Raw genomic sequence first — 27,750 nt, 5'->3', positions numbered from 1 at the left:
ACAGTATTACTACAGAGTCAGAATTTTCTACGGAACCCAGATTTATTATTTTCCACAAAACTAATGGCAATGGTAAGAACTCTAAGTTTTTTTAAAGCTATTTGAATTATTATATAGTCATGTGCCGACTCCATCCGGGACTGGCCATTTGGTGGTATGTAGGTCACAATGTGCACAGGTCATTGCAGTCAAGACTGTCTGGGTCTGGTGAGGGTCACTAGTACGCAGAGTTTAACTGCCGGAATGGAGAACCACAAAACAATCTTCGAGTCTCGGCGGGTCTGTGTAAGGGAAGGCAGTGCTGGACAAATGCATAAGAATTGGCCGCATGGAGTAGCGCTGATCAAAAGAAACCTTAAAGGACCCTCTGAGAGTCAGAAAACATTTAAGGTTAAATGAAATAATAATAATCACAACAAAAGGTTAATAGTATTTACAAGGCACACCACATCTATCTATCAGCTTTGATTCTTAAATACGTTTTAGATGTGTATTGGGCTTGCTGCATAGTGGTTTAGACTTTCTGGTTATGACCTTATCTCTTACAGTATGCTTAGGTTTAGTTTCATCTCCTGATCCCCCCTTACCCTTGTGGCCTGACATTTTTCCCAACAGCTCTGGCAGATTATTAGATGGGTATTTGAATTTGACTTTAGATTCTCTTACAATCTCTTCTTGAGAAACGTTGCTTTGCAAAATGGTGCTCTTGGCATAACAACTGCACTAACTATACCACTCCTGATGATCTCACTCACGTGAGCCTAAGGTTTCTCAATGAAAGGCTATGTCACATTATGCAGCTTTTCCAGAGATTTTCAGTTGCATTCTTAATTTACGTAATCATAGAGAATCAGAGGCAATCGTCAGGGCACTCCTGCAAAGCGTGTCACATTATGTGACATATCAGTGACTGACACCAACTAGTCTGTGACTTGCTCCAAGAAAATCAAACAGGTTTGATATTTTTCTTTGATCATAAGGATGCAATTGTGTGCAAGAGCATTGACAATCAGTTAAAGATCATCCGGAATTGCAATGCATATAATTTAGTGGCAAGAAATGTGGAATACGGGGGCTTTGAACCTCACTAATAAGAGAAGCTCATCTGAAACTCAAAGCAGCAGCTATCAGAAAAAGGGGCGAGGAAGACTGTGTTGGAAGGACGTCATGCAATCACTAACTGTGACATCGCCTGGGATTTTCAGTTGTTTAAAACTAACCCAGTCTGGTAACAAGATCTGCAACTGCTGTCAGTGTATCTGACATACCCCACAACTGGAAGCCGTATAATGTAATATTGGCTTTATCTTATGTTCCTTGCACATACAGTGTTTATAATCTTGTACTTTATCGATGACAATTGGGTTTTACCTTTTTAAGTTAGTTTTAACATTTCTTGTGTTGACTTCTTGTTTTGGCTATGCTATGCCTCTTTCCGAATTCTCCCTATACAATACAATATTACAGAAAATATTGCATATTACCATTTTATATTCATACTAGTCATTTAGCCCGTTACAATAACGGGCGATAGAACAGTAGTGCATAAACATTAGTAGGAACAGTCTGTATTAAATGGCAAGGGACTTTGACCTCATTCTTTTTGTTGGTCGTATTTTTCTTTCTTTCAGCCTTTCTTTTGTTGATGTTTACTTGCTGAGCTGACCGTTCTTCGTGGGCTGCCGCCGTGTATTGTGTGTCTTTAATTTTCTGTGACAGTAATACTGTCTTGTACGTCCGCTGGCTTGTACGTCTGTAATATACCTTTAATTTTCTCTGGCGATAATACAGGCGTGCGCGTCGGTAATATGCCTTTAATCTCCTCTGACAGTAATACTGGCTTGTATGTGGCTGTAATATGAGTCACTGTATTGTGTACCTTTAATTTCCTCTCGCAGTAATACTGGCTTGTAAAACGCCTGTAACTTTCTCTGACAGTAATATTGCACTGTGCCCTGCGCATGCGCACTTCACCAGAAGACACACACTCACGGACACCTGGACGCACACAGGGATTTTATTAAAGAGGATTACAATATTTACAGAAAATTATGTTGCAGGCAGCATTTTCTGTTGGAAACTTCGCTGACCTCTTCTGTTGGTGTACATAGCAGACACTAATAGTTTACGCTTATTCTTGACATATTATATCATCCAGAGGACTTTGAGGTGCCCCCATATTTATGGGTCAGAACAGCTCCTTGATCCCTATTAGAATATCTTCAGTTCCCAAAATAATACAAACCCTGGCACATATGTTTGTAGGTAAACACAATATTTCCATCTTAAACGGCACCAAACGTATAATGATGGCTATGATTACCTCATAAAAAGAAAATCATGGAATATATTTGATCTTCTTAAGAGAGTTAACCAACTTTGAATCCTAATATTTTTAGGTTTGTTTAGGTCTTTTTATCTATCCCTAACCAAACAATACGACTTAATAATTAACCAAAACCGTTCATTTGTTTATCTGACTATCCTCTCAGTAGGCTGACAGAGAATAGAGCATCACTTGTAGCACATTTAACATTCAATGTAAAGGTTAGTTCGATGAACACGAGAACAAGTCCCTCCTGCTGCCTTTTGGGAATACACTGAAGTGATCTGGGGATAGATGTTAACAAATCCCTAAGAAAAAAGCAACAAACATTCCAGTAAAGTAGATAATTAGTAACATAATTCTAAAAACATTGAAGGGATATCAATGTAATCCATGTATCTCCACATCTGTTATTTTAACTTTACTGGCACACAAACTCATATAATCCATAGCAAGGTTCTAATAGGAAGATTATAGTTACAATTATAAGAGGAGGATTATTGTAGTAAAGAATCTGCTCAAAGATGAACGTCAATTAAAACACATGTACTATTTTTTACTGTCTTTAGAATGTCATTCATAATTTTGGAAGAATACATAAAAGGTTTGCTTCCAACATATGAGAAAGCTTAGCAAACGTACTGTATGGTTTGACATCCTAAGTGACTGAGAGTACAGTTTAAGTACCAGTTTGTTCACTGGTTCATGTTTTGCTACTAATGTGGCCCAGATATCTGAAAAAAAAACATATCCATGAAGACAGTAACAAGTCACCAATCACTGAAATGAACTTCCTAGCTCGGAAAATGTTTGTCGTCGTTTCAACATGTGTGAGCAGATTTTCCTTTAATTTGTATTCTGTGGTTTCCATGACTTATCTTAGCTTCTTAATAGCTTTTTAAATAGTTTTTAGAATGAAATATTTGCATTAACATAAAATTTTAAGCCCTTTCTGCAATGTCCATGTTCTCTTTATATCCAGGTACACTTATTTCCTCTTACAAGGCATGCATCTCAGATCAGTTATCCTTTTGAATTGGCCGAGCAGTCAGTGTGGATTTGTGCTTGTCCAAGGCACAGTACTGCTATACTAAAATCCTGCTCACCATGACTATGCAATGGAAGGCGCTATGTTTTAGAAAATGAATGACTAGATGACCTGATAAACAACGGTTTTAGAAAATATAAGAAAGTTAATGGCTAAACTTGTTGCACTTAGCAGTGCAGAGACAGCACTACCACAACTAAAGCTTCCAATGAAACTGGAACATATGTAAAATAAGGACACAAACGCCGTCAAAGATTTAGGAGGATCGCCCGTATACTGCAGCACAAGCAAAGGAAATGACGTCTTCACAGACAGAGTTCAAAACGGAACTGACAACAAGAGAAATGGAGACAGCACATACATATGGCTGCAGGAAGTGATGTCACAGGTGAAAGGCATTCTGGAACCGGAAGGGACGTCAAGAAGAGGTGGGATCTTGAGGGTTGGAACCGGAAGTGATGTCATTATTGTGCGGATTCTTCAGTTGTTTTGCAGGGAGAGAGGAAAAAGAGTTAGAGGGCAGCGCCAACCCCTGGTTCGGTGGGTAACTGCATCTATTTGAGCCCGTAAACTGTGTCCCAGACGCTCGTGTGTGACACTGAATTAGTGAATGCCTTTATCCAAGCTGAACTGCAACCCTGAGACCCAGTGCAGCTGATTGCAAACATTTTAAAAACCCAGAAAGATGATCTGCTCTGGTTCGTAGAGTGTTTTGGGGGTAGTAACTTAACTAATAACCATGTGGTTTGAACAAGAATGCTACATCAAAAATGGGCTTGTAATAAAATTGGGACAAAACGTGTTGTAGGTAAATCACAAATCCAATATAATAAAGTATCTCTATACAGTAGACAGTTAATTAGTAATGTAGAAACTTTGGAAAACTATAACATAGAAGAAAATGTGAAACTGTTTAACAATAATGAATAAAGACAATAAACCTTAAACACCCAGTGAATGTGCAAAGAAAAGAACTACAGATATGCAGGTTTATTCATAACGTTTAGCTGCAGACTTGTTTGATTGTAAATCAAGGATCATTTCCCTCTTACGGTGACACCTACCCATTTTTATTACTGTAAGCAATAAACTAAGCAACATGTAGAAGATGGAGATGATCAGTTCTGCAATCTGCGCTACCTGCTCTTTTCGGCCGTGTCCTTCAAATCTCGTTGTCTTCTACTTTTTGAGCTCATGGCAGAGGCATTTGAGGTGACATTTAGCTTCCTGCTATAGAGCATGATGACAGTTTTTGCTTCTCCATGTAATTTTTATCTGCTTCAGCTTTTTCCAGGCTCTTTTATTTGTAAAGTAGTACCTGTTGGCACTTGGCAGGAAAATGTTATTTTTGTACAGCAGATAATTATATTCTATATCTCAGTAAATTTGCCCTCTATACAGTACGTATTGTATATTCTGCACTATATCCCCCACTTGTCTGGCAAGTCCCTGGTTTATAGTGAATATAAGAATAAGCCAGAGGTCATCAACCTCGGATCTGTCGTGTCTGCTAATTTTCATTTACACAGAGCTAATGGTTTAACTGTTGAACCTGAACTAAATAAATACAAGTATTGATTTAAATGTCAGATTATGCCTAATTTTGTCTGCTCACGGTTAGATTATGCACTTCCATTATTTATCTAATGGCTAGAGCTTAAATCAATGAATTAGAAAGCTGATTTTTAGTTAATATTTAAGTATTGGATTTCTCACTGTCTGAAAGGCACATTGTATTGGGCTGCATGCTTGTGTTTATTTTAAAAGGGATAACATTTTTATTTTTTATTTTTACTTCACTGATCAAAATATGCAAGACTGTGGTGGGCTGGCACCCTGCCCGGGGTTTGTCTCCTGCCTTGTGCCCTGTGTTGGCTGGGATTGGATCCAGCAGACCCCCGTGACCCTGTAGTTAAGATATAGCGGATTGGATAATGGATGGATGGAAATATGCAAGAGCAGTAGTGGAGCTTTACAAATTTGTTCTTTTATTTTAAAGGACATAACTAACTTAGAAATGAAAAAGGTCATTTTAAAAGACATAAACAAGAATATACATCTGTATTAGTTATCTGTTTTCTACAGTGATTTATTTCAATTAAAAGGTCACAGGGTGCAGCTATAACAACCAGTTTAACCAGTCTTTAATGTGCAGGTATTCCATTTTGATGAATTGTTTTCCTTTCTTGTGGTGTTGTGGTGCAAGGATTAATGGTGCTGGGTCAGCAGTCTGAAGAGTTTGCACATTCTCTCCATATGAATGTGGACATTAATGTGCCCTGTGATGGACTGACTGGTATCCTTTAAAGGACTGGTTCCTGCCATGCAAATCATGCAGTCGGGATATACTTTGGCACACTTCAACCCTTCAATGGAATATGCCAGTTCAGAAAATGAAAGAATGGATGGTTTTCTACCTGTTCTGAACTTTGAAACATGACACAAACTGATAGCTATTTTAAAAGTACAATAATCCCTCACTATATCGCGCTTCGCCTTTCGCGGCTTCACTCCATCGCGGATTTTATATGTAAGCATATTTAAATATATATCGCAGATTTTTCGCTGCTTCGCGGGTTTCTGCAGACAATGGGTCTTTTAATTTCTGGTACATGCTTCCTCAGTTGGTTTGCCTAGTTGATTTCATACAAGGGACGCTACTGGCAGATGGCTGAGAAGCTACCCAACTTACTTTTCTCTTTCTCTCTCTTGCGCTTTCTCTGATTCTGACGTAGGGGGTGTGAGCAGGGGGGCTGTTCGCACACCTAGACGATACGGACGCTCGTCTAAAAATGCTGAAAGATTATCTTCACGTTACTATCTTTTGTGCAGCTGCTTAGTGAAACGACATGCTGCACAGTGCTTCACATACTTAAAAGCTCGAAGGGCACGTATTGATTTGTGCTTGAAAAACAAACTCTGTCTCTCTCTCTCTGCTCCTGACGGAGTGGGTGTGAGCTGCCGCCTTCAACAGCTTTGTGCCGCGGTGCTTCGCATACTTAAGCCAAACAGCCCTATTGATTTGTTTGCTTTTGTCTCTCTCTATCTCTCTGACATGATCTGCTCCTGACACACACTCCTTTGAAGACGAAGATATGTTTGCATTCTTTTAATTGTGAGACGGAACTGTCATCTCTGTCTTGTCATGGAGCACAGTTTAAACTTTTGAAAAAGAGACAAATGTTTGTTTGCAGTGTTTGAATAACGTTCCTGTCTCTCTACAACCTCCTGTGTTTCTGCGCAAATCTGTGACCCAAGCATGACAATATAAAAATAACCATATAAACATATGGTTTCTACTTCGCGGATTTTCTTATTTCGCGGGTGGCTCTGGAACGCAACCCCCGCGATGGAGGAGGGATTACTGTACACAAATATGTAAAATGGCATCTAAAAAGTATTTTTGCATATTTGATAATATCAAGAAAATAAACAAAACAAATCAATAAAGCAATACAAGAGTAGCATCAAAAAAGGCACCATAATGCAATCAAAACACCCACACTTTGTGATATAAATACACTGTAAATAAATCAAATACTACAAAAAAATGGATAATGTTAATCAAATACAGGAAAAAAAGAGGAAAGGATTGGATTGGATACGATACAATACACCAGGTTAGTTATAGCATCTCAGTCGGACCACAGACTCCTAGTCAAACATGAAATCACTAATAAAATGTTATCTTGAAACTGCCTGATCATTAGTGTGCATAGTGTCACATGTTACTATTTTATTGATTTTGTGTGAAATGTATGTGTGACGTACTATAAATAAGAGCTTGTGTGAACAATTAAATACCAAAGCATAAGTGAGACTTCAAATGTTTCGTAAAAACATTGACTGCTCACTTCTAGGTGTGGCCTTCCACCTATGGCCACAATCTGTACAGAGTTACAACCAGGATCATAGCTGGCATGGTGTGTCATACAACATCCCTCAGAACCACAGCCCACGGCTGATGATGGCGTTGGAGGAGTGGAAAGGTCACGGTCAGTACACTAATAGGTCAATTCAGTGCTTGCAAGTACAAGAGAATTCCATCCATCCATTATCCAACCCACTCTGTCCTAACACAGGGTCACGGGGGTCTGCTGGAGCCAATCCCAGCCAACACAGGGTGCAAGACAGGAACAAATCCCCAGCAGGGCACAAAAGGAAAGCGAAATATAAATATGATCACATTAAAGTGCCAATTAAACAAAACCCTGTATATAACCATCTAAGTGAACACCCATTTTGACAAAGACAATGAAAAGAAAATGACAACCACATACTAAAGAAAGCAGATGTTCACGAAAGATGAAATAAAGCTTTTGTTAGATGAAGTTCTCAAAGTCACACAGCAACCTGTCTAACAGGGAGAAAAAGAATAACTGAGATGAAATAGCACAGAGGCGAACTTCAAAAAGAAAGCAAAGGAGGTCAGGCGCAGATGTGACGGAGGAGTAACTCAACCTCGAGAAACTGCCATTACCATACAGTTAAATGAAAATTTTATTTTGAAAATTGCAATCCTTGATTAATCGCGATTACAATTTTAAATTTAAACATCAGCTGTTATATATCTATATTTTGGATAACTAATTTGGAATGGAAATAAATACTAATACACTTTGAACTTGGATAATAATTTGAAAACCCCAGGTAAATACTTGAACAGGAGCAAGTCAGACGTGTGAACAGGGCACCAGCCCATGGCAGGGCACTACAAGAGAATTTCATGAGCTAAATCATCGATGTACTAAGACTATCAGAAGCTCAGCGTTCACACACTTCCTTTTCTTCATAGCATTTTATACAATTGATTGCATGCCAGCTACATTTGTTGTACAATACTTACTTTTTGGAAAAGTTTCCTTTACCTCATTTTCACCTAAAAGACAAAAGGTACAGAGCTAAAGAAATGCATTTGAAAGCTCTGAAAGTTGGACATTAAAAGCATAACCTATACTGTAAATGCTGCTGTAACCTGTGAAATAACTCGGCTGATCTCTATTTACTAAATCTCACCTGTACTTGTAATCTCACCTGTATTAAGTAATAATACAAATTTAGTAAGAATAATAGTATAGGATTCCTATGCCCAGTGAAATGAGGTGGTGAGCTAACAAAGTAGTGGAGGCACCTCTGGTTTAGAGAGCCTTATTTAAAAGAATAACTAAACAGATGTAATGTGCAAGGATCTCCTAAAAGACTACAGGCAAAAAGAAAATAGCAGAACCAAAACAAGGGAAACAAGCTTAATTCTGGAATTGTTTGGAGAAGATTACATGGACTACAAATTTAAACTGTATTAATCTATCCCTAGAATTGTATGAGAAGATATGGATTCTGGGCAGCACGGTGGCGCAGTGGTAGCACTGCTGCCTCGCAATTAGGAGACCTGGGTTCGCTTCCCGGGTCCTCCCTGCGTGGAGTTTGCATGTTCTCCCCGTGTCTGCGTGGGTTTCCTGCGGGCGCTCTGGTTTCCTCCCACAGTCCAAAGACATGCAGGTTAGGTGGATTGGCAATTCTAAATTGGCCCTAGTGTGTGCTTGGTATGTTTGTGTGTGTCCTGCGGTGGGTTGGCACCCTGCCCGGGATTGGTTCCTGCCTTGTGCCCTGTGTTGGCTGGGATTGGCACCAGCAGACCCCCGTGACCCTGTGTTCGGATTCAGCGGGTTGGAAAATGGATGGATGGATGGATATGGATTCTAAAATTGTAATTGTAAAACCCTGTTCCTAGTGTTACTTCAGGAAATATATTATATGTTGTCCAGAAAGGATTCTGAAATCTGAGTGTTTAATGGCCGAGTCTCTGTAGCAGAGAAATCTCCTACTGTGAAATGTGAGGACATAGTTGTTGTTTAACGAGAAAGGTGACAGCACACTGTTGCCTGTGTTGCCTTTTCAAGGTAATTTTGTGGCCTTGGAACCCCTGCAGATTTTGTTTTTTTTTTTTTTTTTGTCCAGCCCAATGGGGTTGGTTTTTTTTTTTTTTGTTTTTTCTGTCCTCCCAGACCTTACTTTTATTTTTTGTTATTTAGTATTGCCTAATGTTATTTTTATGTTTTAAGTTTTTCTTCATCTTATAAAGCACTTTGAGCAGCACCATTTGCACTAGATAAATAAATGTTGTTGTTGGAGTCTTAGTTACAGAAATGGCCTTTTATAGCTACGAAGGGCTCACATCAGGGCTACTCGAGCGTATAGGTTAAAGGGGTTAATTATGTACCTCAGAAGGTATCCTGGAAAGGGGTGTAAAGGCTACCAACTGACAGAAGAAAACCAAGATAAACCAAAATGAGAGTCAAAAAACAGGGTAATATCTCAAATAGGTTTATCAGAAGGCCAGGCTAGGAAAATGAAGATACTCATCAAACTCCAAGTCTAAAACAGATTAAAATCTTATATTAAAATTCCTAAATATATCGTTCCTTAAGTAATTCTTTGAAGACGATTCCAATTTACAGTATCACACTTTTACCCTTTTATTGTTGACTATCCATAGTCCAGGCAAACTACTGAGTGTTTGCCATCTTTTATAGGGGAAGTGTGATGAGATCATAGTCACAGTGACTAGAAAAAGTGGCCATTAAGAAAATGGCAGCCCCCATACCAAAATAAAAAACAAATTGGCAACATGATAATGTCACAAAAAATAAAGATTAAAATAAATAGCAATAATGACATGCCCAAAAATTACAAAAAAAAAAATCAGGATAATGCCAAATACAGGCTTGACACATGGCTTTAGTCAAGGTTGCTTTCGGCTTTTCTATATGTGTACTTTCTGTTCATTCATGTTTAATAAAATGATTTTCATTAATTGAAACTACAGAATCTATTAGGACCAGGAGATCCCTTCTTAAATAAATTCAATAGCATCGCTGGGTGATTTGAAACAAATTAACGAAAAGTATACCTCCTCTTAATATACAGTATTACGGGGAACCCAATAATTCCCAGAATCGCCCAACAGCACAGGAGTAGGGTTTAGTTACCAAATGTTGCTAGATAATCGCATGCCTACTGTCTGGTTAATCAGTCCAAAGAGTGCCACTGGCTGACTGGATCATACGCATTTTTCTGGTGTGTACTCTACAATCATGGCTGTCTGTTTATCTGTCCAGGATGTTAAATCACATGTAGCTTGCAAACCGTTTGACCTGAAATTTGGTACACATATACTATATAACGTCTACTATCTGCTTTCGGGGTGATGATTGACCTCCGAGGTTATTCCTCTTTTTTATTTTATTGTAGAATCAACTCTCGGCAGTGACCAGCAGGGTGGCCGTGCGGCGCATGCGTACGGGCGCCGTTCTCACCCCTACCACCTTCACCGTCACTTCCTCTACCTCTTCATATGTTAAATCATTCTGAGGGAAATTGAAGACTTAAGTGCCAGCTTAAGTGAAAACTTAAAGAAAACGTACTAAGTAATTGCAACACAAACACTGACTTAATCAGTTTAAAATGCAAAAAGATGGCGACGAAAGAAGAGAAAAAGTGGGCCGCTAGGGTGGAGAAAAGAACATCTGCTCAGGAAGAAGCAAGCGTACCAACCTCTGAGCAAACAAATACTAAACGTACAGAGAAAAAGGATGAAAACGAGGAACGCTCAAGTCAAGTGGATTCACTGCACGTTATCATGCAGTGCACCTTTACTGGTTATCATATATTTTCAACAGTGATGGACATGCTGATAAAGAGTTTGTTCAATGGGGACAGACTGTTAAACAGAGACATTACATTGAACTGTGGAGGTGTCTACAGGGAAGCATCAGGAAAAAATGGCCGAAGAAGGGATACATGCAAAACTGGGTTTTGCACCATGACAGCACACCTGCACACACTGTATTGACAGTTAATGCGTTTTAAAAATCACAACCATTGGGTTACACCCATGTATTCAATGGATTTCTCTACCTGTGGCTTATTTTTTTTCACAAAATTAAAACTGAAGGGATGAAGACTTGACACCATGGACAAATTCAGGACAAAAACTGAGGAAGCACCATACATCAGAAAAGATAAGAACCAGAAAGGTTTCCAGGAATGGGAGAAGTGCATTGCATCTTAAAGAGAATATTTTAAAAGTGACTAAAAGGGAATTGCTTAAGTTTTATAATAAAGTTTTTTTTTTTTTTTTAAACTCCTGACGTTTTTGGGTTCCCCTTGTATTTACTGTACAAAATTCCTTAAAAGGTTGTCTGTTTGTGTCTTTAAAGCAAACGTATAGAAACCTGTATAATGTCTTTCAATATTTTAATTATATCCAGCCTGTCATTCAGATTGGTGTTTATGACTAAACAAGAATTAGAGCAAGTAAAAATGAAAACTAGGACAATAAACTGGAGAAATGTTCGTTATTATATGGGTGACTATTACACTTTAGATGTTTAAAGCATTTTTATGAGATTAAAGTTGTCTTCAAAATGTACTGATTACATAAGCACGGTATGTAAGGTTTTTGGTGATAGCAAAGCAGCTTGAAATGTCAATAAATCATATAAAAAACAAAACACAGATGAGATGAAATAAAAATATAAACAGAAACCAGTTTAGATATTCTTTTCAGCACTGTACCAAAATTGCACACAGAGGCCATTTAGCGAAGTGTGTGATTGATCAAGGTTGTTATGTTCATAGAAGATGATTTGTACTTCCAAAAGGCAATATGAGAGAAGTTATATACAATCCAAACATTTCCTTCTTGGTGACTCCATGCCATCTTCTTAATTTTGAGTAAAAGCACACATTTGATCTAAAATCTCACATAATTAGTTATTTTACTTTTTATTTCATTTACAGTGTCAGTTGCATAGAATTTCATTTGGTGAAGAATATACAAATTAAACCTCTTTGCAACCGTGCAACAGGAGGACAACTACAATTATTATTGCTTGACACCCATCATCAAAAGTATCCCGACATGAAACATTAGCGCCAAGTTTGAGAACAGCACACAGCAGGACTGCAAAGCTCTGTAGAGTGGAGTGGTTAGCTGGACACGTCACTGAGGGGGCGCACTCTCAAACTCTCAGACATCTAAACCAAGCGATGTCCGACCAGAGCAAAGAAAGGTATCTGTGATAGCAGCCATCCTAACAACAGCCTCTTTTCTTGTTGCAGTCAGGTAAACGCTGCTACTGCTGCTGCTGCTGCCTAAAGTCCGGTTCAGAGAGACTGAGGAGAGGCTTCTGTCCACAGGCCATTGGCTTCTTGGGTGAGGAAAGGGTCAAGATCTACATCTCTCTAACATTAAGTTACTTATTTAATTACTATTTATCACACTTATTATTAATGAGTTTTATATTTAGAAATTCCTGATTATTGTTGATGTACTTTTATATTCATCTTATAGGCACTATCATTGGATGTACAATTTGTAAACATTGTGCGGGACCCCCTTACACCCCTCACATGGACTTTTCACACTTCTGCCATCCAAGAGAAGATATTGCAGCATCAGAGCCAGATCTGCCAGGCTGCAGGATAGTTTTTACCCCCAAGCTGTCAGACTCCTTAACACCAGGCTGCCCCCTGGGATCTCCCACACGGCCTCAACCACCTCTAAAAACAGAACTTTTAGACATGCAGGCCACTGTCCTGTAAAGACAAGTGAGCAGGTAGAAAAGAACTGAAAATCTCATACTGAACTTTAAGGATTTTGACACTCTTGATATCCTTCTGCTGTGAAACATTCTGATCTGTCACTGTTTACACGTCTTAAACAACTATTATCATACACTGATCATTTCTGTATTATCTAGATCTATTATTTATTTATTGTATTACATATCTATTGACTATATTTATGTATCTAGGTTGCAAATACCATACATTGCACCAATGTTCATATTGCTAACTACACGTAAATATTGCTGCTACTTCTTTGTCTTGTCCTTGCACAATGTCTTGTTTGTGTTTTAATTTTAAATCTTAATTTTAATTCTATTTTTAATAGACCCTGTGGACCCTGAGCTTCGCAATTTCGTCTGTCTGTATACTTGTATATGGTTGAGATGACAATACAGTTCACTTTGACTTGACTTGAAATTTGATTTGATTGCTTTACAGCAAATAGTGAATTAAAAGGGTCCTGTATGCTTTTAAAACACATTGTTCAAAATAAAGTAACTATTGCAGGATATTCATTTTTACCATAATAGTCTTTCCTTAACAGATTGCTTTGTAGTAACATTCTGTCAGCCACAAAATGTTTAAGAAAAAAAAAACTTGTGCTTGGGTGTGATTTTTTGTAACATTAATATGAATTGTGTTAACAAAAAGAAAACTGCAGACAGACTGTTTACTATTCATCATAGGGAGACTGCAAAAAACTGTTACACATTGAGCCATCTGGCTAATAGAAAGAGAAAAAAAGGACAGCACATCATCTTCTGTAAAGTGAAAAATTAGTGGAATGAATAAAAAGCATTGCTTAAGATAAAGAAAAAAAAGGGGTTGCTAAGTTGACTTTATTCAAGTTCATTACAGGAAATGACTGGCTTTGAAGTATTAGTTTAACCTCAAAATGGACTGTCAAACGTGATGACAGTGAATGACAATGTCACTTTGAAAGTATGCCACTGTATGTACACTACCCGATACCCTTTTATCTCGGTTTCAGATACTAATGTAACTGGGACATGGTGCTATATAAACAAAACATTATGTGACGATTTGTGATAAATGTCCCAGGAGAAGGTAGAGAAATATTATGACACAATTTGATATAAAGTAGGTCAGTGACAACACATTGCATTCCACGAAATTTAGGTTACAATGCCAAATCTATTTGAAGGGAAAGTACAAGTGTCATTGACTACACTGCGAAACAAATCACTAAAGAGAACACCTTCATTAAACAGCAAGTGGCAAATGAACAATCATGGTTTTCAATGGCACTCGTTGAAAGGAAAATAAAGGTTTTTGCTTCACTAGTCATTACCTTTACCGTGTACGTTTTAAGTGTGTACTTGGTTTGAGTAAGGGTTATTATATTGGGTAGCATGGGGGTACACTGGGTATCTCTGCTGCTTCACAAATGAAGGACGCTTGGATCAAATTTGGTGTTTTTCTCACTCATCTCCAAAAAAGTTTGAGTTAAGTTAATTGGCAGCACCGAACTGGAATATTATCAGTGAGTGAGAAAGTGCAAGAGTATACGGCACACTAGAAGAGCAGCTTAACGCCAGTCGTACAGCAGTGGCTGCTGGGAAAGGCTTTAGTTTCATGTGACTACGAGAGCTGGATTAAGCATGTTTTACATCTAGTTGAATGGAGGATTACTAATTATAATAATTATTAAATATGATGCCATTAGTCTGTAAAGCTATAAAATCACTCTTCAGTGAGCAGAATTTTTAAAATTGTATTATATTGCTGTGAAAAAGTAGAAACTAGTTTGCATTTTCCACATATTTGTGTTTCGGTTTTACCTTAAACCTGATCTTTTTTCTCCGAGCTTCCTCCCCTTTCATTAACTTATGAACAGAAAAGATTGACCCCAAATACTGATTTAAATTTGAATATTTACCATAAATGCATAATTATTTAGGCAGAAAATATACAATGTGTTGACTATCAGAATCAAACACAATAAATAAGATTATTGTCATCTCAGTTCACTGTAAATATTGTGTAACTGTTCATGTATTTACATTATAACTTCATTTTTCCAAATTAAGTTGACAGCACAGGTAAGTACAATGTCAGGCATGAAATGACAGTAAGAAAGGAGGTGGGTTCTAATTTTCTTTGCCATATCATTATATTCCTTTATCAAATAAGAAGTGATGTTTAGTTCTAAAATGTTTTCTTCCAGCCGCAGAGATAAGACAAGAATATCAGCCAACAAAGCTTATCTTGGCCAGACCAGCTTTAAAACTTTACACAAGAACACCACAAACCCATAAACTAAACTACTGCTAAAGTTAAAAACACAAAAGCCAAAGCACTAGTACAGCTGACATAGCTTGTTTAACCAAAAGAAGGAAACAAATAAATAAAAAACAGCAATTTATTTCCCAAAAAGTCGAAATGTAGGTTCCCCACCATCAGTGAAAAAGACAAAACACCTCTTTCCTTTTGTTCGTGTTTGTTGTTTTTTGAATAGAGTTGGCATACTCGACTAGTCAACGTTTTTAGGCAGTTTTACACACCCATCAAGCACAACAGCAAAAAATAAAATAAAGTGTGCCCCACATCCTAATACCTGCATATTATATATATATATATATATATATATATAGATATATATAGATATATATAGATATATATATATAGATAGTTTATGAGATCACAACGTAGGGAAAAGGAAAAAGGTACATATAACCTGATCCTCCAGAGTAAAGCGAGTTTTATACAACTGTCGAAAACCTTAGATAATCCTGTAATGGTTTGCTTTATAAACTACAAACTACTTATTAAAATTAACACATTAGGAACATGAAACTTCTTATCAGTATTAAAGCTGACAATTTTATAATTCCAAACATGCTGATGAGAATCCTGGGAGCAGTGCTTTCTGCCTCAGTTGGGTGCTTTTCTCCAACAGCACTTATTTGCACCTATGCGAGCAGAAATTCCTGCAGCAATTTCCAGGGGATGGAAAGATGGGGTAACTGTTAAGATTCATAGAACGTTATTTGTCCCAAGGGATAAACTTGAGTTTTTATAGAAGCTCAATAAATACATACATACATGTCTCTCTATTATAAAAAAAAATCTTTGGGAGGGAGACTAGGGAGATGAGACGTGATCTTCTCGGAAGACAATTTGAAGTCCCACGTGAGACACTAACTTACTCCCAGCTCTCAAAACAACGACAAGCGACAAGCAAAACACGCAGCTCGTCAGCAGCAGAAACCCAGCAGATGATCTGACCGCTTCTCCTTAGCGCGTGTTCAGCCTCCCCCCTTCGCAACGCAAGCAGTGTTATACGTCCTGCAAGAAAGAGATGTAACCACACCCAGTGTCGGAAATAAAGGACAAGTATTGTTTTTACAAAAAAGTTTTAAAGTAAAAGTGAAAATAATACACATGTAACAATTCCCAATGAAAATAACAATCTCTTTAAATTGTATATCCGGTAAACCAAACCCAGGGGTGGGCGAGCAAAGCGAAGAGCAGTCCCAGTGAGGCTGTTGGTATAAAGGAGCTCCAGTTCCATTTCTTGACGCACTTTTTCTGAATAAGTCAGACGTTGTTGCCTGGCAAGCCCTTGTTAACATTCAGTCGTTTATTTTTTTTTTTTTTTCATTTCTTTGCCTGACCACCATGTGTTAGTATAGTTGGTACATCGGCACTATCAATATGTGCTAATGCTATTGTGCTTAATTAAGTAAATAAACAATACTAAAAGTAATAATTATGAAATCAGTGCTCACGCTCACAGATACACTTTACAGAAGATGATTAATGAAAAATTCCTACTCACATATAGAAATGTTAACAAACTATTCAGTACAATGGCTGACATCCTACAGTCAAACAGCTATTTTAAAGTTAAATGTACAAATGAATGCAGCAAGGAATGAAATGTCAAAAATGAGACAAATTAGTCCAACAATTGTAATTATTATAACATATGTAAGCATCTGAATATCCTTTTGAGGTGGACTGGATAGTAATCTCTTTTCAAACACTGTTTAGCTTCTCCAAAAGTCATGAAGAAATTCATATGTGACCTTTTCTTGTATGTGATTAAGTAATCTGTTTGGGATACCAACAATTTACATCTACCTTTTGATTTCATTGAAAGGCCCATCTTTAATGCAAATGAATGCTGCATATGCATTCCATTCCCCGACAGTGATCAACCTTGGGTTTCATTAACATTTTCTCCAAACATGTTCATAAAGAAAGCAATTATAAAGCATTTGGATTATTCCGTCTTGGCCTAATGAGACATTCTTTCATTAGCTTAGTCTTTTACTTCAAAATAACAAAAAAATACATATTTATTGTTTAAATACTAATGACTACAATGAGTACTAACACCAAGACGAAGGAGACATCAGGATATGTCACCAGAAAAAAAATTGCTGTATTTTGTTACCTTAATAGTTTAAACTCAGGAGTTGGATGCAGTACACAACACAAGAAAAAACAGTTTATCAGAGTGTAAGAATGTGATACTGAGAGTCCATGCAGTGGGGAGAACTCAGGACTTGAATTATCCTGCGGGACCCACAGAAAACTAGTATGGAACGTTAAAGCTTGAAGACACCTCGACTTGAAGAGCCACCACACAAGAACAGCAATTAGTGAGAGAATGCAGTAGGCAAATGGGTCGCTACAAAAACCACAGATACACCATATGAGATTACGAGTGATATGTAAACAGTATATAGATAGTCAAACACATGTGCCTAGGGAGTGTCTCACAGATACTGGTTTCATTAAATACTGCGTAGGGATGGGGGAGAGAGGCTGAAGCCCTGCCACTAACAGGATTTCTGTTCAACTTAGAATGGAGAAGAAAGCACCAGATTATGACCGATATCAGTTCCGGTACTAAAGCCACAACCCCACCTCTCTCAGCCACCATGGCACTTAAACCATCACCTGCTTTTGCAAAGGATAGAGTACCAACTCTCAAAAAGTAATTTTCTACATCTTGGCTCAGAGGAGCCATGACATCCATGGAAGATGTCTCTATTTCACTTTTCTTGTATTCTTTTCAGCTGGACATTAAATAGGATGTCCTTTGGAACCCCAAGTCCTTTCTTTTGCATGTTTTATAATGTTTTTATAAACATTTCAAAAATTAAGAGTAAGAATCAGGAGAAAGGATGCGACCATGGTAAAAACAAAGCTCAGAATCAAAGGAGAAAACAAAAGAGACATCAGAGGAAAAGTTAAAAAGCAGAACTTATGTCTAGACCTAGTAACAAAAAATCAAAAGAATGACAAGTCACTAACTTTTATCAGATACAAAATGGCCGTTGAGACGACCTTTTAACCCCTCCCTAACTGACCCCTTGATGTCATAACCCTAAAGGCCACACCCCTAGCAACCAGGACACTCATCATGACAACAGTCTGCACAAAACGGCAGAGCCCCTTGTCAAAACAAAATGGTATCCAAAAAGACATTAAATAAAAGTCAGCTTCTGAAGGAAGGTTTCATTTGAGAAAATGGCCACAAAATTGAATTCTGTGAGTGTAAAAAATACAGAATGATTTTTATAGGTCAAAATAAAATACCTTGAAACAAAATTAAAAGAAACTCCATTGATAACACTAATTAGCACTGCTGCCCCCCCCATCTGTGTAATTTCAAGCTTAAATCCTCATTCATACACAGTCTGTGTGAAGTTTGCCTATTCATGTGGGCTGCATTTCCAGTTTTCCTCCCACTTCCTAATGATATTCAAGTTAAGGGTGATTGGTAACTCTAAATTGTCCCTGTGTACTGTAAGTGATTATGAATTTAGCGATTCATAAAATACATTCAAATTCAACTGAGCAATTTTCATCATTCACATACGTATATTTAATGTAGAATTGTCTACAAAGTACCCTGGGTACGATCCAGCCTGTGAGAGATGTCTTCGTGTGACTGTGTCACTTAGTTACATGTCTTGGGAATGCACTATATTTTTCAGTATCTCTTTGAATGGAAGAATTGCAATTCACCTTCTATTACTCAGAGGGAAAGCAATGTTCCATATTATCTCAAATTGATAAAAATTAAATTCTCTTTACAGAGATATCTTTGGAGTGTTTTTAGAATTTGACAAAACTAATTAACGTAGTGAATTTCTAAAGTACGTAGACCAGACCTATGCTGTGCTGAACGTATGCTGAACCTTACTTTAATGTGGTGTTTATTGAGTATGAAGAACCAATTTGAATGGAGCTCTCCAGTCGCATGAGCCTGGTGGGAGTTGAATTGTGTGCCATATTTCATGGACTGTCTTTGGGACATTTTAGTGTACTTGTTATGTTCTTTTCATTTAGGGTTGTGTTTTGTTATGATCTGTTCTTTAACATCATATTGTACTTAAGAACACTACATACGTTTTAGCAAATTGCTGCCGAACAGACAAAAACTCACCTGTACTATATCAGCATATCTATTTGGATTGACTATAGACTTCATATCCCCAGTGTACTGTAGTAGCTAATTTCAGGAGGTTAAGGAGTTTGGGTATGTATTGGGGATACTTTAACGATGTCAACTGACAGATTGCATGTAAATGGCCGAGGCCCGAAAGGCTTGTTGGACTGAAGAGGATTGAAGTGTATTCTGGGAAAGCTGAAAGGCAAAGCAGAACCTTCAGATGTTTTGTATAACCAGTGTGTTTGTGTCTTAGTGTAACTTTTGATTTGGGAATCAACTATTAGTTTTTCTAGTAACTTTCAAGTGTTTTGAGAAATTGTAAAATTGTTAGATGCTGTGCTGTCAGACAGTAAGCCAGGTGTGTGTGTTCACTTTGGGCAAGAAGGAGGAACAGAGTGGCATCCTTTTGTTAGAACTTTCTTCAGATTCTCAGTTAATTTCTCAATATAGTTTTAGTTTAACTGGTGCTTTGTTACAAAAATGGAGTGTTTAATTCAGTTGCTTGCCACTATGAGAGGAGCCATAGACATTTAAATAAACCTTGCTATATGCTTAGCTGCTGGACTCTTTACAAGGCGCTCTGTCTTCAGCAAGAAACTCACCCATAAGCCTTTACCAGACAAGGTCAAGTGTTCAGTTTTTACTTGTATCTTATATTTCCACTCCACTTATTTTTTGACAGACCCCTGCTTCTCAGCAATGGTTGCTCCCTGCTTACTGGATTTAAACAACTGATGAACGTATCATTTTCTTTTTTGATATTACTTCTGGAACATGGCACTGGCAGTAAGCCTCCACACACATTTACAGCAGGAAGTCCAAGTAAATGATAAGAGTGAATGGTTAAGAAGGTTGAAGAAACATACAGGTTAATGATACTGTATAAACAATGCAGTGTAACAATGGGAGACCTGAAACTTGAAAGTACTCCTTGCGAGAAGGACCATGAGTCATAGTGGGCTCATCACTATTAATATCCATACAGAAGCCACTAAGAACACTAACAGAATGCTAGGTTATATGTCATAATGTGTAGAGTACAAGTCAAAGGAGGTTAAGCTTTATAATGCACAGGTGAGGCCTCATCTGCAGTACTGCAGTCTTCTTCTCTAGGCTATAAAAAAGACATAAAAGGACTAGGAAAAGTCCTGGGAAGAGCAGCTAGGCTGATGCCAGGACTAAGAAGCATATTGGAATATTGAAAGAGTTAAACCTTTTCAGTTTGAGCAAATGGAGATTAAGAGGTGACATGATTGAAGTGTTCAAAATTATGAAAGAAATTAGTTAAGAGAATCCAGGCTGTTACTTTAAAAATAGTTCAAAATGAACATGGGAACATGGTTGGAAGCTAGTTAAAAGGAAACCTTCAAAGAAATGTTACAAACGTTTTCTACACACAGAAAACCATAGACGTATGGAATAAATTACCTAATAGTGTGGTAGAGAGTAGGACTTTAGGGACCTTTAATACTCAGCTTGGTATTGTTTTGGAGAAATTAGTTGGATAAGACTGGTGTGTTTTGTTGGACCAAATAGTCCATTCTCATCAAAAACTGTCTAATTTAACAGCAGAATAATAAAGTTAATAAAAAGAGTTCAGTGAACTGAGGCAGACAATGACTGCAGTATAAGAGAATGGTGCACTTTTCTAGGAAGATGAAAAACAGATGAAAACTGTCCTTTCAACAAGTGTTTCTCTCTGGGGAAAAAACAGGATCAGATGGAGGAAGATGGTAACTTACCTGTGTTGTGTGAAGATTCAGGTTGGCTCCATGGTCCTAGACAGCTTAAATCCAAAAACGTCATTAGTCATAAACCGAGATGAGCCAGTGTAGTGAGGAGACTTACACAAGAGAAATGGTGTAACATTATGTAAAGTGCTTTTATTTGCACTCCATCTGTTACAGGTTCAAAACTCCAAAGTGCAAAATGTGCAAATCTATTCGATAAATAAATAAAGATAAAATACAGTGCTCATGTGAAGCCAAAACGTCAATAAGTAATTAAAATCCACTAGGGAAACCAGGTTCCCTGTATCATTCATTACTCCTTATATAGAGGCTCATACCAACAGGACTTCCCAGCTGGCAGAGATACTGACAGCTGAGGTCACTCTCTCCCAATTTCCTTCCTTTCTGCCTTGACCGGCATCTAACCAAATGCATGGACCCAGACCTCTGTCATCCTTCACGCTCTCCCAGCACTTTCTTGATCTCTGATAGGCTTCAGTCCTGGTCCCTGCACCAACACAATTGTTCAACTGGAACATCCTTCGATGGGCCAAAGCTTTGCTTCTGCACAGGAGTCCAACCACACTGCTTCCTCACATCGGCCTTGGATTGCTGGTCTGCTCATCCTTGTCTCGTCTGGTTTCCTTCCCTTCTGCTCTTGAACAGCTTCCTCTGCAAGTGTAGGTGATGTAATCATAAACCACAGAGCGCTAATGAGGCAATTGGCTGCCGCGTACCTCCGCACATGAATGCTTTACCAATGTTTCACCTACAGAGTGGAGCCGTTCTGCATCGCCACCATTCATCTACTTCACACCCTGAGCACAAATGCACCACATTATCTCAAAACTTGCTCTACCACAGATCTCTCCATTTCACATTTTGTTTTGGAAGAAAATGATTCCAAAGCCACTTTTATTCCGAACTAACAAGACGACCATTATTCTCCCATTAAACAAATTCTACTCTTGATGGAGTTTTGCCCCAAGAATTTCATTGACTGGAACTAATCTCTGATTATGCTACACATATAAGGATTTTGTCAGGATACTTTATTTAAAAAGTTTTATCCATTTTCCTAATTTGAGTCTGAAAAGCTTTTTTTAGCTAATAAGTACATTATTTTTTCAAGGTTTCCTATGGTCTTTAAGGGGTTGACAAAAAAATCCTGTGGCAGGAAATAATTTAAAAAGTCTGCCTGTTGTAACTGTAGTCTTTGTATTGGGATATGGTTTAGGTTCTTTAAGATAAGGGAAGTCAACGCTTAGGAGATAGCGCATCAGTTGCACCTTCTGACACCGCGGCCAAGGAGTACTTGTCACTTTTGGTTCTTTAAGTGGTATTGTCACTATAATGAGGATGAGATCTATTATTGAATTTTTTTCAGTTTATAAAATAAGACTTGGAATATTTAATTTGCGTGTTTACTTTAGATAAGATGTAGCAGCTTTCAAGTGAATAAACTGTACAACAAACAATATAATTATAGTATAGTGTTCATAATTGAAACAAGCATTACTTTTAAGTGTGTGTGTGTTTAACGAAGAGTTTAGCAAAAAGCTTTGGAGAAAAACAGACAGACAAGTGATTACATCATGCTGTCTGTTAATGGGGGAAGTTGAATAAAGACAAGTATTTGAAAGGGTAGTGAGAGAAGAAAACCTTTTTTGAGACATTGTGGGGCAGGTTTGAGACCACGATAGAGAAAAGGTCAATTAGATTTTGAACCAGTTAGATTTTGAACCATCACCTAAACAACAGGGATAAATAATGTTTTTTAGCAGAGTGTTGAATTCTGTGATGTACAAATGAGGCAACCATTATTGTAAGGAAATAAAAATAATACACAAAAGATAGGAAGAATTGTTATTACCTATGTTTAAGTTCAGATAAACTAACCAGTGTGTATATGCTTGTAAGAAGATGAGAATATTGGCTCTTGGGGACTTTTCTGTTTAATCTGTACATAATATTTAGGATAAAATAACTTCAGGTGGACAGAAGAGTAAGGCCAATGGTAAATTCTCAATGTCACTTATTAAAACTAACCTTCAAGTCATGGTATAAAAGAAAGTGCCTCATTTAGCATGAGGCAGACACTATACAGCTTTTTAAAATGGAGGGATAGCACACAGTTTCTAATATAAGAGATGAAAATGCAGTGTTGGTATGACAGAGGGGTAGTGTAGGCATTATTGAAACCACACCAAAAAATTATACTGTCTGAGAACAAAATTGTAGGGCTACCTAAAATTCCCCTTAACGAAGAAGAGCAGGAGAAAGGCTGTGCCATGAATGGGCATACTTTGAAGAATGTCTTAGTTGAATGAAGAATGAACAACTGTTGAAATTTCATGGATATCTCTCTCCTGGTTATGCTGAAACAAAGCTTGCAGTATGGACACTGATTAGAATCATTCAAGTTATAGGTTTTTTTCTTCTTCAATTGTGTTTAATGCCTGGTTTCTCTGCAAATAAATATAAGTAGTGATTACATTAAAGTTTGAGTATTACCTCACTCAAGCTTGCATTGTTTATTGATTTAATTTGCTCCAGCATGCTGTTTTGAATGATTGATAATTTGTGTAGATCTTTCAGTGTCAAATATCAGCCAGAGTTCCTCCCTTGGGGTTCAGATGCCTCATTTTTGTCTATTTTTTCAGGTTTAATGGTACCAGTGTGGATTATTTATATTTCATGTGTCAATGTATATTCTGCTATGTTCCTTGTGTAATAATAGGGGTGGTTCCCCAAGAGGTAGGGCCACCTGACCTCACAGGCCTATAAAGGCTGAGGAAATCTCACAAACCCTTGCGATTCATTGTAAATGCTCTCATGGAACTGATTAGTTCCAACTGTGGTTTTCTGATTGTTTGGACTTTTGTGATGTATTGCTCTATGTTATGAATTTTTGGATTTCTTTTTGGGACTGTGTTCACTACTTGAATTGTCTATTTTGAAGGTGTTGCCTTCTGTGCCTTTGTGCAAAAAAACTTTTTCTTCACTGCTCTTTGTGAGACTAGCAGATGTTTGAAAGTGATTGCCCTTCTAGTGGGCATTTTGAGTATTTTTTGGGATTTGGTGTGCATTGGAGCTCTCTAGTTTATAGCACATAGGTAGCGATCTGGCCTTGTTGGAGTATGTCTTGCATGTTCAGGTGCGAGCTGTGCTCATTTTGTTAGAATTTTGCAGCCCTTTCTGGGACAATGTTGAGGTTGCCTGCCTCTGGCCCCTGCTAAGGTATTGAAGCTGAGGTCACCAGCCTCAGCCATATTACTCTTTTTGGATTGTGCAGTCTTTTCAAATGTAACATTCTGGGAAGTCCCAGCAGTAACATGGCTCATGGTCTTTACTAAGCTATTTTGAAGTGTAGCCCATATGGGGGAAATGACTCAGGGGTAGCAATAGGCTTCTATTGAGGTATTCTTCTGATCTGTAACCTGGCAGGATTCAGTCACAGACCCTTTCCCATTGTCTGTGATGAGAATGAGGAATAAGTGAATGTCATATTGGTAAGTATTCTGGAGTGTAGATGTAAATCAAGGCTAGTAATTAACTTGTCTACCAATGTAAAATAACTTTAGAGCATAGAGTACTTTTTGTAAGCGCTTTTCACATGGCAAAACAGTCACCATAAAGAATATTGTTTTCTAAATTTTAAGATGTGACAAAGTATAACAATGTAAGTTTAGATTGCAATCATTTTTTTTTCTTTAAATCGGTTGTTCCTTATCTGCACTTGACATTTCTCAGTCCATGATTACGTTTAGTTTTGAGGATGAACTATTTTTGTCTTCACTCGGTGTAAGGAATGCATATTTCAGTAGGTGTCAAATTAATATCCACGCTTGATGCTGACTATGCTAACTTCTTCTCCTAAGAGAGAGACTTTTTTAGAAAAAAAATATCAGTCATTCTTTAAGGGGCAAATTCTGGTCATTAAAGGCTGTACTATTTTTCGCAAAGGGTAGGTAGATTTCATCTGTGTGCCATACTTTATACTAAGAATCTTTTGTGCCTTATGTTGAAGCCCACCTGCTTCCATAATTTTGTTAATTTAGCCATTACCTGAGGCTTGTTGGCACAGACGATTGAAAAGTGCCATTGCTACATTATTGTAGGACTGGGCTTCCTAAACATACGTTAAGGTTTCTTATACGCAAAATAGCTAGGAAAAACAAACAGTAATTAAAACATGCCTTGGGGCAGCACCGTGCCACAGTGGTTGGCAAAGTTGCCTCATAGCCTCAATGAACCAGGGGTAAATCCAGGCCATTTAACTTCCTATGTGAATTTGACATGAATTTCTTAAGTCTTTTGTATTTTACTCGGCACAAGACATAAAACAGACCTGGACAAGGAGACGGTCTAACACAGGGGTTACTTACTGATTCACACTGTAGTGGTCAGGATTACCCGCTCAGATTCTCACTGTTTGTTTTTTTACCATGGAACTCAGAAATGCACTCAGCCTTGACCTGGCTTGCACACTCACAAACAGAGACAAGTAATATAATTGAAAATGAACAGATAACAAATATGTTAACTAAATAAAGAAAGGTAAAAACCAATCAATAAATAAATAATGTATGCAAAATCCCACCCAGTTTCCCCTGGTGACAATAATCATTTAACAAACGCTGCACAAATGAAACTGAATGAAACGCTAGGCACTACGCAATAAACAATTAAAATTTACGACACAGTCCAAACACAGTCCAGTACAGAAGGTGCGGAAAACAATGATAAGTAGAATGAAAAATCCCTCTAAACAGCCCTCTGAATGAAATGTATGATTTTGTCCTACCAGGTTCCAGTTGCTGAATGAAGATTTGGTGTGATTGGGAGTGCTCTCCAGACAAACTATAATCCATGGTGGTTGTGTTTTTAATCCAATAAATGAAAGGTGTAGAAACAATTAGATGATTGTGATCCCTCTCTGTGTCTTTCTACTCCTTTTTAAAGAGGCCGCCTAAACATCCTTTTTCACAACAATCCCTGCACCACACTGAAGCTGCCCAATGATGTAATATTGTAATGATGTAATATTTAATAATATTTAACAATAATATAGGCAGAGTGGTGGCTCTGAGGCTAGGGATCTGCACTGGCAATCGGAAGGTTGCTGGTTCGAATCCCGTAAATGCCAGTCAGGACTCTGCTCTGTTGGGCCCTTGAGCAAGGCCCTTAACCTGCAATTGCGGAGCGCTTTGAGTAGTGAGAAAAGCGTTATATAAATGCAAAGAATTAAAAGAATTATTAATACTCTAGAGACTGCTGTGGTTTGTAGGTTATATAAGAAGTGCTGCTAAAACACACCCTCACTTCTGCTCAAACTGGGCCAAGTTAGACTCACCATTTAACCTAACCAGCATATCTTTTTGGACGTGGTAGAAAAATCAGAGTATTCAGAGTACAGCTCAAGTGGACATATGGAGAATGTGCTAATTCAACACAGATAATGACTGAACATGAGGTTTAAACCCAGAATCTGCCGGATCCTTGAGTCAGTAAAGCTTAAACCTTAGCCAGTTGTCCAGATAGCTGACTTCTTAACAGTTTTGGTTCTTTGCTTTTATCTAAACAATTACACTAACTTCTGTCCCACCGTTTGTAGATTTTTCTTTTGTAAGCGGCATGATTACTATGTGACATTTAAGGAAATTTTTCTTGACTTTTAAGGAACCATGTTTTCAAGAGTTTTGATTTGATCTTCTCTAAAATGACAAATTGAAACCTCATTATGCAAATCTTTGTAAAATGTGATGAACCTTCATTCTGGCATTCTGGCATGTTCTTCTAAGCCTGCACTCTGCATGATGCCATCCTTCAAGGACTCTCATTCCAATGGTGATTTTTTTTGTCGTTGTTCATGAAAATAAAGTAACTTACAGTTTCTTTACATTTGGATGGAGTTACTGTTAATAATAAAAGCATTGCTTTCTAATACATTTCTTCACAATTCTAAGTAGTTTTGGTAGAGTTCATTATTTATCATAAATGTATAGATCTATACTGCAGCGTCCTGGTAATCAATAGTCCAGCAGTCAATAAGTTAAGGATTGCCAGCCCATCAATTACACACACATCATGCTCAATGAAGTTCAATGTTGCCACTTGACAGAATGCTTTTGGGCTATTTGAGGAAGAAAGAGTAATGCTGAAGGAATCACATAATATGCAAGAACAACATGCTATACAGAAGTATTGCTGGCTTCAAGTCAAACTCAAGCTACCATGGAAACATAAAAATAGCCACTCATTTTAAAAGATTTGATTAGCCAATATATTGTAATTTAAAGTACAGTTTTCATAATGTAAAATAAAACAACTGTTCAATAAAGCTCTTACGCTGTGGTAGCAGTAAATCTACTATAGCCGTGCATTTTGAAGGTAAAAGTATATTTTCTGATATAACTGACAACTGTAAAAATAGATTGCAAACTTTTTCATGTACATAATGGTATAAGTGTAATATTCTGAGGTAAACAATGTACCGAATTATAATAACTTGCCTAATATCTGGGTCAAGCCATTTCACAGCCAAACTGCATTTTAAACTTGAAGGAAAGGGGCGATT

This window comes from Erpetoichthys calabaricus, chromosome 16, assembly GCF_900747795.2.
Source record: "Erpetoichthys calabaricus chromosome 16, fErpCal1.3, whole genome shotgun sequence".
Classification (NCBI taxonomy): domain Eukaryota; kingdom Metazoa; phylum Chordata; class Cladistia; order Polypteriformes; family Polypteridae; genus Erpetoichthys; species Erpetoichthys calabaricus.
The sequence above is the reverse complement of the archived record's forward strand: the minus strand, read 5'-3'. Positions refer to the sequence as shown.